The 10,550-nt window shown below is 37.4% G+C and overlaps 1 long non-coding RNA gene across 1 annotated transcript; it reads left to right on the forward strand.

Moving 5' to 3' along the window:
- The first annotated feature begins 605 nt into the window (after nucleotides 1–605).
- On the forward strand, nucleotides 606–8,460 carry LOC125254996. The gene is made up of 3 exons (XR_007181809.1): nucleotides 606–1,177; nucleotides 6,970–7,000; nucleotides 7,532–8,460. It is a non-coding gene; the product is annotated as an uncharacterized LOC125254996 (long non-coding RNA).
- Nucleotides 8,461–10,550: the final 2,090 nt, after the last annotated feature.

The raw sequence follows: 10,550 nt of genomic DNA on the forward strand, positions 1-10,550 counted from the left end.
GATTAAGAATGGGATGTCTTTAAAGCCCTTATAAAGTCTTTATATTTATTTTATGTATTCATTTATTTATTATTTTGGCAGCTTTGGAATTCCGTACTAATGTAAACATAACCATCTGACAGAGAGCATGTTGTGTAACTGCAAATCCGAACACAGAAAATATGAAAGACAGGCACATCAAAACACTGATCAGTATTAGCGGGTTTTCTGACAGTGAGCGTTGATGTCCATGTAATTGTGAGCGCCAATGACCATGTAATTGTCTCTGAACAATGAAAATGTGAACAAAATTGACTGGCTTAAAGCTGGCATGAAGCAGAAGTTCTTTCTAATTCTGACATATAGTGAAACGGGTGGGGCTTGATTTTGTCCATTGGGAATTGATTGGATGGTTGTGGTTTGCTATTGTTGCGATCTCATGTGAGTGATAAGTTGTCCCGCCCTTGCGCCATGTCACTGCAAGGGGGAGGGGAAGTTATTTTGATTAAATATTAATAAAAAAAAAAGATTTTGATTTCATGGTGACTTTAAAGGGATAGTTCCTCCAAAATTGAAGATTCTGTCATTATTTGCTCACCCTTATGTTATTCCAAAACTGTATGACTTTCTTTTCTCTGCAGAACTTAAATGAAGATATTTTGAAGAATGTTGGTAAGCAAACAGTTTTGCTCTCAATTGACTTCCATTGTAAAGACAAAAAATAAAAAATAAAAAAAAATACTAAGTTCCAAAGCAAGTAAGTAAGTCTGGGTTGGAAAAATAATGACAGAATTGTCATGTAAAATATCCCTTTTAAATAACCAACTTGATGACTGCATTGTTTAACGACTGAGCGTGGAAAATCGCATGGTGTAATCACAACTTAAAACACAGAAAACATGCAGGTTCTTATTTAGTTTGACGAGAGAGACACTCACCAGGAAACGTGGGGTTTAGCCCCACCTGATGAAGAGCCTTTTAAAAATTAAGGCCGTTTAGAAACTTTACCTTTATGGAGTGTCTGCTTCCTAAAATCTTAAAAGGACTAACAATTATGCTCATAGCATATGCTGTTGTTAGTGAATAACCAGACTGATCCAGATTCGATGCTTCGCAGCACATCGGAGCACGAATACCTGCTGAGAAATGAGAGGAAAATCCCGGGAGAATGAAAACAGACGCCAATACATGAACGCAGGTAAGTAGATTCTATGCAGAGCGAAATATTCAAATAATTAAAAGGAACCCCTGGTTTTAAGACTTGTATGGCTTAATATATCGTAAATGATGTCTCTTACTGAAATATATAGTAGAAAACCCATGAAAGATTTACATTATTTAAAAAATCCATTACATATTTGGACCAATTTGGACAATGGGTGGCACCATTTTGTTTAGATGCACAGTGCGTTCTATGTCAATGACGTCAAATGGTTGCACTCACTTAGAAACTGACACTGTCCTATTGCTATTTCTACCGCAACACAACTCGGAATATAATATACGATTCCACATTGTTCAGCTTTTGGTTGCAATTTTCAGTCGATGAGCCACAAGAGAAGCAATGTAAGTCTTTACTGCTTTACTAGCGATAAGAGGAGAAAAGAATGGGAATTTGTGAAGAATGTGGACGAATAAAACTTCCTACAGATCTGCGTCTTTGTTCTCTTCACTTTAGCCCTGGTGCCTTTGAGGCTTTTAGTAGACCACAGCTGAAAGAGCTTACAGTTGCCGATGGTATGCTTTAACCAAATGCCGTGCCTGTCGTGGAGACTGACGAAGGTAAGCCTATAACACATCTCGATTGAGACAGACTGCCTCAAAGCTCATGTGTGCCGTGATGCCGTGTATGCATTCAGGTGATCAGACGATTTTAACATGTCAATCATACAACAGTTGTTCGAATAGCCACAGAGACATTGCACGTCTTGGATGTTTTCCTCCTCACCAATTTTGCGCTCTGGCTCAAGTTGAAAAGGCTGATCGTGTTTTAAAAGAAACCCCACGGATATTAAGACTTGTATGCGTTACTAGATTACCATTGCACCAAAACAGATAAAAAGCCTCACAGTCATCAGGGCTAAAGTGAAGAGAACAAAGACGCAGTTAGGAAGTTTTATTCGTCCACATTCTGCACAACTTCCCATTCTTTTATCCTCTTATTGCTGGTAAAGCAGTAAATACTTAAATCGCTTCTCTTGTGGCTCACCGACTGAAAATTACAACCAAAAGCTGCACAATGTGTCATTGTATATATTATATTCTGAGTTGTGTTGTGGTAGAAATAGCAATAGGACAGTGTCAGTAGCTCAGTGAGTGCAACCATTTGGCGTCATCAACATAGAACTTATTGAAGTTGAATTTAGACTATCTTTAGACTATCTTTGTTTATCAGAGACTTGGCTCCATGAAAATGTTTCTCCTGCAGGAGTTAATGTTTTTAGAAAGGATAGAGTAGGTTCCAAGGGAGGTGGAGTAATGATATATATAAAGGATAGTATCAATCAAGTCAAGTCACCTTTATTAATATAGCGCTTTTTACAATGCAGATTGTATCAAAGCAGCTTTATAGTGATTACTGGTATATAATTTTGGCTGCACAGCAGCTCTTAAAGAAAATGGTGTCAGTATCCATCTTAAGTAAATTAAGTATTGATTCATTCCGATGTAAGAATTAATAGTAATTGATTTAGTTAATTTATCTATATCAGCATTGGAATAAACAGTGATGTCATCATCCAGCTCAGTTCAGTTTGCATACAATGGTGTCAATGCAGGCAGATCAAAACACTGTTGAATATCAAAATGTCAAGTGTCCCCAACTAAGCAAGCCAAAGGCGACAGCGGCAAGGAACCCAAACTCCAACAGGTGACATCAGGTGGCAAACAGGTGTTAAAAATGGAGAAAAAAACCTTGGGAGAAACCAGGCTTAGTCGGGGGGCCAGTTCTCCTCTGGCGAACAGTGCTTTGTTATGATTCAGGCAGCTGTCATAAGTCTGATGGGATTGCAACAGTCAAAGTATTTATTCCAGTTCCATCCAGTTGAGGATTGTATTCATCACGCCGGTATGGGACGGTTTGTTGAGGAACTGTCGCACTGGCTGTCGTGTCGATGAGGCCTTCACAGTGGATGATCTAGTTGACTCAATCTCTGCTGACACCTCAGGGCTGCGTTGTGGTCGTATCAAGACGTAGGTCCTCGATCTCACCTGGATACGGCCCGGATCCGGCTGACTACGGTAAACCTCGGGATAAACAGAGAGACTAATATTAGCGTAGATGCCATTCTTCTTCTGATGTAACGAGTACATCTGGTGTTATAGGAAGTGTTCCCGGTTTCGGCTGACCTAATTTATGCAGCCTAACAATCCTTTAACGGATTTGAAAATATAAATTGATAATGTGTTATGTGTATGCCAGGTTAAAGAGATGCGTTTTTAGTCTAGATTTAAACTGACAGTGTGTGTCTGCTTCCCGAACAATGCTAGGAAGATTGTTCCAGAAAATATAAATTGATAATGTGTTATGTTTATGCCAGGTTAAAGAGATGCGTTTTTAGTCTAGATTTAAACTGACAGTGTGTGTCTGCTTCCCGAACAATGCTAGGAAGATTGTTCCAGAGTTTAGGTGCCAAATAGGAGAAGGATCTACCGCCTGTGGTTGATTTTGATATTCTAGGTATTATTCAGCTGGCCTGAATTTTGAGATCGCAATAGACGAGAAGGACTATAATGCATTAAGTGCTCGCTCAGGTACTGGGGAGCTAAAACCATTTAGTGCTTTGTAAGTAATTAGCAAGATTTTAAAATCTATACAATGTTTAGCAGGAAGCCAATGCAGTGTTGACAGAACTGGGCTAATATGGTCATACTTCCTAGTTCTAGTAAGAACTCTAGCTGCTGCAATTTGTACAAGCTGTAGTTTATTTATCAAGCGAGTGGAACAATCACCCAGTAAAGCGTTACAGTAATCTAGCCTCGAGGTCATGAACGCATGAACTAACTGTTCTGCATTCTTCATTGAGAGCATATGTCGTAGTTTAAATATATTTTTAAGATGGAAGAATGCGGTTTTACAGATGCTAGAAACATGGCCTTCAAATGAAAGATTGGTATCAAAGAGCACACCCAGGTTCCTAACTGACGACGAAGACTTAACAGAGCAGCCATCAAGTGTTAGACAGTATTCTAGGTTGTCACTTGAAGAAGTTTTTGGTCCAAAAATTAGAATCTCTGTTTTTTTTCTGAATTTAGTAGTAGGAAATTACTGGTCATCCAATTTTTTTATATCAGCTATGCATTCCGTTAATTTTGTGAATTATTCAGTGTAATGAAATTCAGTGGTTAAACAGTCAGGATTTGGAATGCATTGGTTTAAATATTATTTTATCACCACAAATGTTGTTCACTCTTATTATAATTTATCGCCCACCCTCTAATTGTAGTTTTTATAAGAATTTTGAAAATCTATTGAAAGAATGTAATTTTAACAAAGAGGTAATAATTATGGGTGATTTCAACATGAACTGGGAAGATAAATCCACTAGGAAAAATCTCAAACAGATAACCGATAGCTTTGATCTTAAACAGTTAATAAGTGGGCCTACTCGAATAACTAATTCTAGTGAAAGTCAAATTGATTTAATGTTTAGTAATAGACCTGAGCGAATTTTGAAATCCTTTAATATGTTAACTGGCCTGTCTGATCATAATTTAATTCTGGTGGTTAGAAAACTAACAAAGAAGCGGTTTAGCTTCGTTTGCTAAGAAATGTGAATCTTTTGGGATCCCAAAGAATAGACAGGAGAATTTTAAAGGTGCTATTCAACAGATAGAATGGGATGATCTGCTACTGGGAGGAGGAAGATAGTCAGATTTTCACAAAAAGACTAGAAAACATTATTACAGATTATACCTGCAGGAGAATTTAATCATCACATTATTGACTCGGTAGCTACCATTGCACACAGTTTTTTTTGCCTGAATACATAAATGTGTGTCCAGTCAATACAATGGAGCCTGCTTTTAGTATAAGGCCTGATACTGATTTAGATGTTATGAAAATGACTAGATCTCTTAAACCATCTAGAGCAAAAGATAAATATGGTATGGATGTAGTTATGCTTAAAGAGTCTAGTACGACATTAATTAAACCTATAACTAGAATTATTTAACCTTTTGATTATTCAGGGTAAATTTCCAAGTGTTTGGAAGTCAGCTAGATCCACTCCTATTCTACTTATGGAAAAAAACGAAACTGGTGCAGCGTTCGTTCTGTAAGTTGAATAGGGAAGGCGTAGGACATACAGCATAAGCTTTCTGAAGAATACGGAAAGCGGAAGCACGTGCAAGGCGATCATCTGTTTATATAAAGCATATACAGTTGTTTTTTTTTTTCCAAAATTACCGATCGTTTCGCTAGATAAGACCCTTATTCCTCGTCTGTTATCGTTTAAAGCCCTTTGAAGCTGCATTGAAACTGTAATTTAGACCTTCAACCGTCTGGAGGCCATTGAAGTCCACTACAAGGAGAATAATCCTGGAATGTTTTCATCAAAAATCTTAATTTCTTTTCGACTGACGAAAGAAAGACATGAACATCTTGGATGACATGGGGGAGTAAATTATCAGGAAAATTTTATTTGAAATTGGACTAATCCTTTAAGAGGAGACTGTATTATATTCAGGCGGAGTAATCTAATGCTGCGTTCACACCAAACGCGAATAGAGCGTCAAATTCGCGTCTAGTTTGCCGCTTGAACATTTTGAATGCATTCGCGCGTCTAGAGCGAAATAGACGCGCGTAAAAAACAAGCGTTTGAAGCGAAATTGACGCGCGTCCGAGGCGAAATCCGCTTTTTGTGGGAGGGGCAAGTGCTAGGCGGTTGTCTGTTTGCAAGATGGCTGATGTTGATCGTGCGTTCATCGAGAGAGCTACCGCTTTGTATCCGCGGGTCGATAAACGTGTCCGTGACTCAAAAGTGAAATGTGTATTTACAACTTACCAGGTTGCCCAATCTCCTCACCGACACTCTTAAGCGAGGTCCTTTTTATTCCTGTCTCTATAGAAGTATGAACTTGTGTCATAAATCTCTGGGTGACTGCTCACTGATAATATCAGTCGCACAAAAAGCACCATTCGCGCGAATCGCTCAATTCGCGTCATTCGCGCGAACTAGACGCGCGAATGAGGCGAATTCGCGTCTTCCGCGCCGCGCTAAACGCCTCATTCGCGCCGCGAGACCTCCAGACGCGCGTATAAACGCGTCTTTACATTGACTTAACATTGAAATCATTCGCGCCAGCCGCTCTATTCGCGTTTGGTGTGAACACAGCAGTCAGTCTGCTTTCTCTGTTAAAGCTGCAACTGAGAACTAAATGCATATCAATTATTTAGAGTTCAGGTGAAGAAATGGTTTATTAATAATCAGCTCTGTCAACATTAGAATTTACATCTGCTGGCTGTCCTGCTATTGTTTTGTTTTGTTTTGTTTTGTTTTGTTTTTATTGTATTGAGATTTTTATATTGATAGATGGGTTTTATGTAGTGTGTTATGTATTTGTTTTACTAGTATGTATTTTAACCACATATTTCTTTCTAAGGTGGCTTGTAATATTCTGTCCAGGGACTACAGATGAAAAATAGCCTTTGGCTAATTCCGGTGCATTTACAGAAATGTTTTATTAATGTGCAATGTCCCTGTTAACTAAACTAATAAATAAAATAAATAAAAAAATTAATTAATACTGTAAAGAACGCACTGTGCACCTAAACAAAATGGCGCCACCCATTGTCCAAATCAGTCCAAATATGTAGTGGATTTTAAATTTTTAAATGACGTAAATTTTTCATGGGTTTTCTACTACATATTTCAGTAAGAGACATCATTTACTTTATATTAACCCATACAAGTCTTAACACCAGGGGTTCCCTTTAAGAAAAAAAAACGTAATTTTGCCATCTTGACCGCCAGTTTTGTGTTGTTACAGAGGGAAGTGCGAGCACGAAAGAGTTCCACAGGTTTGTATAGAAATTCTGAAATTGACGTCATAGACGGCTTGTCAGAAACTTATCCTTTAGTGAAGACTTCTAAGAAAAAACAAAAACAAAACTCTGTTTTCAGAAATATGTCAGCATTTTATAATGTTTTTATGAAATCTCAGTTAAGTAGGCTAAATGTCACAAAACGGCATATAAAAATAATTACACTAGAAATTGCACTAGAAATTATTGTAGCTACTTTGATTATAATTAAAGCTGTCAGTAAATATCTGCTATTTATTACAAGAGTGTGTTTTTTTTTTAATTTACATTTAAGTCTTAACATTTTTAGTTTTGCTTTAATGAAGTCTGTTTAAAATATCATAAAACTATGTTGTGAACAATAAATCAAGACAAGGCTACTAGGGGGCTCTCAGAATATACAATTTGAGAGTACAGTAGCTAGATCAGTGCAAATACACAGTAGTGGGCATGCAAAGACGTAATATGACATGATGTGTCAAAAGACATCTCAATCCCTGTGTGATAACGTATTCAACTTCTCATCAGGCACTCATGAATATTTAAATCACACTCGGTCCATCTGGCCAGGTGCAGATGAGGAGAGACAAGTTATTCAGCACTGGTCTGTCATACATGTTACATTAAAATACCCCAATGATGAATCTGCGTGTGTGTGTCTGTGCATTCATCAGATCGTCTTACACCCAGCCTGCTGCAAGCGATCAATTTGACGCTTGCAGTACACGATAGATATGGCATGGTCTAGGCCAGTTTTCTACTTTTAGCCACCCTTTGCATTGAAATGAGCTCATTACTGATCACAACTTTCATCTTTAATACAATGACCAAGGCATTAAAATGACCTATTTAAGAGTGATTCTTTTTGAATAATAAATGAAATTTGCCTTGCCTTAGAAAACACCATTAATAAATTACATTATTGCATGCCATGCTGTAGTGTTTTTCTTCTTCTAGAGAGAGTTATAAGAGGTTGAAAATAAGTAAAATGAACTAAGGGTACATTTACATGACAATGACATACTAAAAAGGAAAAAGTTTTTCCTTAGAGTTTTTCACCTACTGACGACAATGTTGTCAAAACAAACTCCATTCTGTATTATGCATGCCAGACCAGTAGTTGATGTCGTCACTTTGTAAAGAAAAACTATGCGCCTATAGACTGAACACATAATATGCATGTGCATGAGCTCACTGTTTTCACAAATTCTCATTATTTGTACATTACACAGAGGCAATAATGAAAATCATTTACAAAAACTTGCACTTTGAAACACGTTTTCAAAAGTTTGCATTTTCAGTCCCCCAAAACGCCATTGTTGTGTAAATGAATGGCCAGACCACAACGTTTTTTCAGTTTTAGTTGAAAACCACGGTGTTGTGTAAACGGCCCCTAAAAACAGACTATGCATGATTTCTGAATATCCCAAGTTTGAGTGTGTAAAACATCCCATAAAATGAGCACAAGCAACAAAACCTGGTATTAAATGCAGATTTTATTAATGAAAATTTGCCAAATATACACACAATATCATCCAAGTAAATATTAAGTTCATATTTCAATATTCAAAAGTGGTAATTTGTTAAGAGAACGATTAGATCAGGGTTGGATAGACATTATATCTCCAAAAACTACACACTATACAGGTCAGTATGTTCATTGATCCATTTTGATTAGTTCTCTTTTCCATGAAGATTGCCCATTACAACAACTTTATTCTATTTTCATGAAAAATCACTATAAAAACAGTTCATTTCAGGACAGAGCTATGATTCTACCCAGGAAACCATGGCTGACATTTAGAATACATTATTCATTTGGAAACCATCTGAATGTAATGACATTTGAGTGGTAGTTTTTATTTGCTGAATTCTGTCTTTCTGTATTAAATCCCTAAGTTTAGCTCGATACAAAGCTTAAGACCAGGTTTTCAAAAATGGACGTATATTGAGACATCACTGAACCAGGCCCGTATATTTCAGCATATTGAACAACAAGCGTAAGGACACCACAGAGACTGCATGAGAAAATGAATGCCATGGAAATATTCCTGCTGTTCCACCGAACAAAAGATCTAGCCAGTGTACAAACGTTTATGTGAGTGTTCAGACTTCATTTGTCCGTTTGTTGAGATTCAACAGTTTTATGCCCTTAAATAAGATTGATCAATCCATACCACAGGGAAATATCCAGTCTCACCATAGGCTCACTAAAGTGCTTTAAGCACCACCATACAGTAGTTACCAATCAGGTGCTATATAATATTATTAAAAAAATAATAATAAAACAATCAGAAAAGAAATCAAATGACAGATTAACCAAAGCATGAATGTACACATAGTATTTTCACTTTCAGTGCATAAGATTAAATGATTAATGGACATTAATTATTGAGTTATGCATGTACGGCTATATAACAAATGTCTCTTTGTCCAGATAACCATAAAGGTATATTGTAAACATGACATCAGTTCATTTATTTGTGAGCAAAAGCATACTATAATGGAGAGCAATCTAGTACTCCAGAGCTTGTTTAGACCACTTGCAGTTCTTGAATTTTTTTGAGGTCTACTTAAAACCTTTAAAAGGTGCAGTAAGCAATTTCTAAGAAGCGCTGCTGAAAGTGGATCGGACTGAGTAGCACAACACACTTGTAGCCAATCAGCAGTAAGGGGCATATACACTCATGAGGGGAGGTGCCTGTGCTGCATAGGCTGCGTTCAAGTTCGTTTTTTATGTCCTTCCCTCGGTAACTTCCCTCAGTCTCGTTGACTCGGATGTACGTCATTGCTTGCCTTGCATGAGTGCCCACTACTGGTGGAACCTTTGCAAAGGGCTGAATTGGAACGTCCTAAGCACTTGATCACTATGGAGTTGATTTATTATTACAATTTTTTTCCCCCTTACATTGTTTAATGCAGCATTCTATATGCATATAGGTGTGTTTGGGTTGTTTTAAATATTCAAAAAAAAAAAAAAAAAAAAAAAAAAAAATTATATATATATTATATATCTCAGAGTTGTTTGTGGTGGGGTAAATTAAACGTGATATGCGGTGACGTCACAGTCATGTTTCATTGAGATATATGGAGCTGCCTGAAGTCTACATATGAAGTAGACTTGATTTTGACTGAGCGAGGGTCTGTTCATATAAACTTCCCTCATCCACTTCACAAAGTGGAACGCACTTCAGAATGGTGGCAGGGATTCCCCTGAGGGGAAGTGCTTAGGGAAGTTCGTGAATGCGTGTCTAAAAGTGGAGTGGAGAACGCAGCCATAGTGTGTTCGTGAATTTGGGGGCAGAGCTATCATGTTAGGGGTGTGATCGTTTTGGGTAGGAGCGTGTTTGTTTTGGCGACTTCAAATATCAACAGCATTTCTCAGAAATCGCTTACTGCACCTTTAAAGACTTTCTTATAATACACTAGGAGCTGCAAAAAGACTATTTTTATAGGCACATAAGGCAATTTTTAACTTTGCCCAAAGACTTCGGAGCTATGCTATTCATGCACTTTTTGTCTTTATGGGTACAAACGGAAAGCATAT

This window comes from Megalobrama amblycephala, linkage group LG20, assembly GCF_018812025.1.
Source record: "Megalobrama amblycephala isolate DHTTF-2021 linkage group LG20, ASM1881202v1, whole genome shotgun sequence".
NCBI lineage: Eukaryota > Metazoa > Chordata > Actinopteri > Cypriniformes > Xenocyprididae > Megalobrama > Megalobrama amblycephala.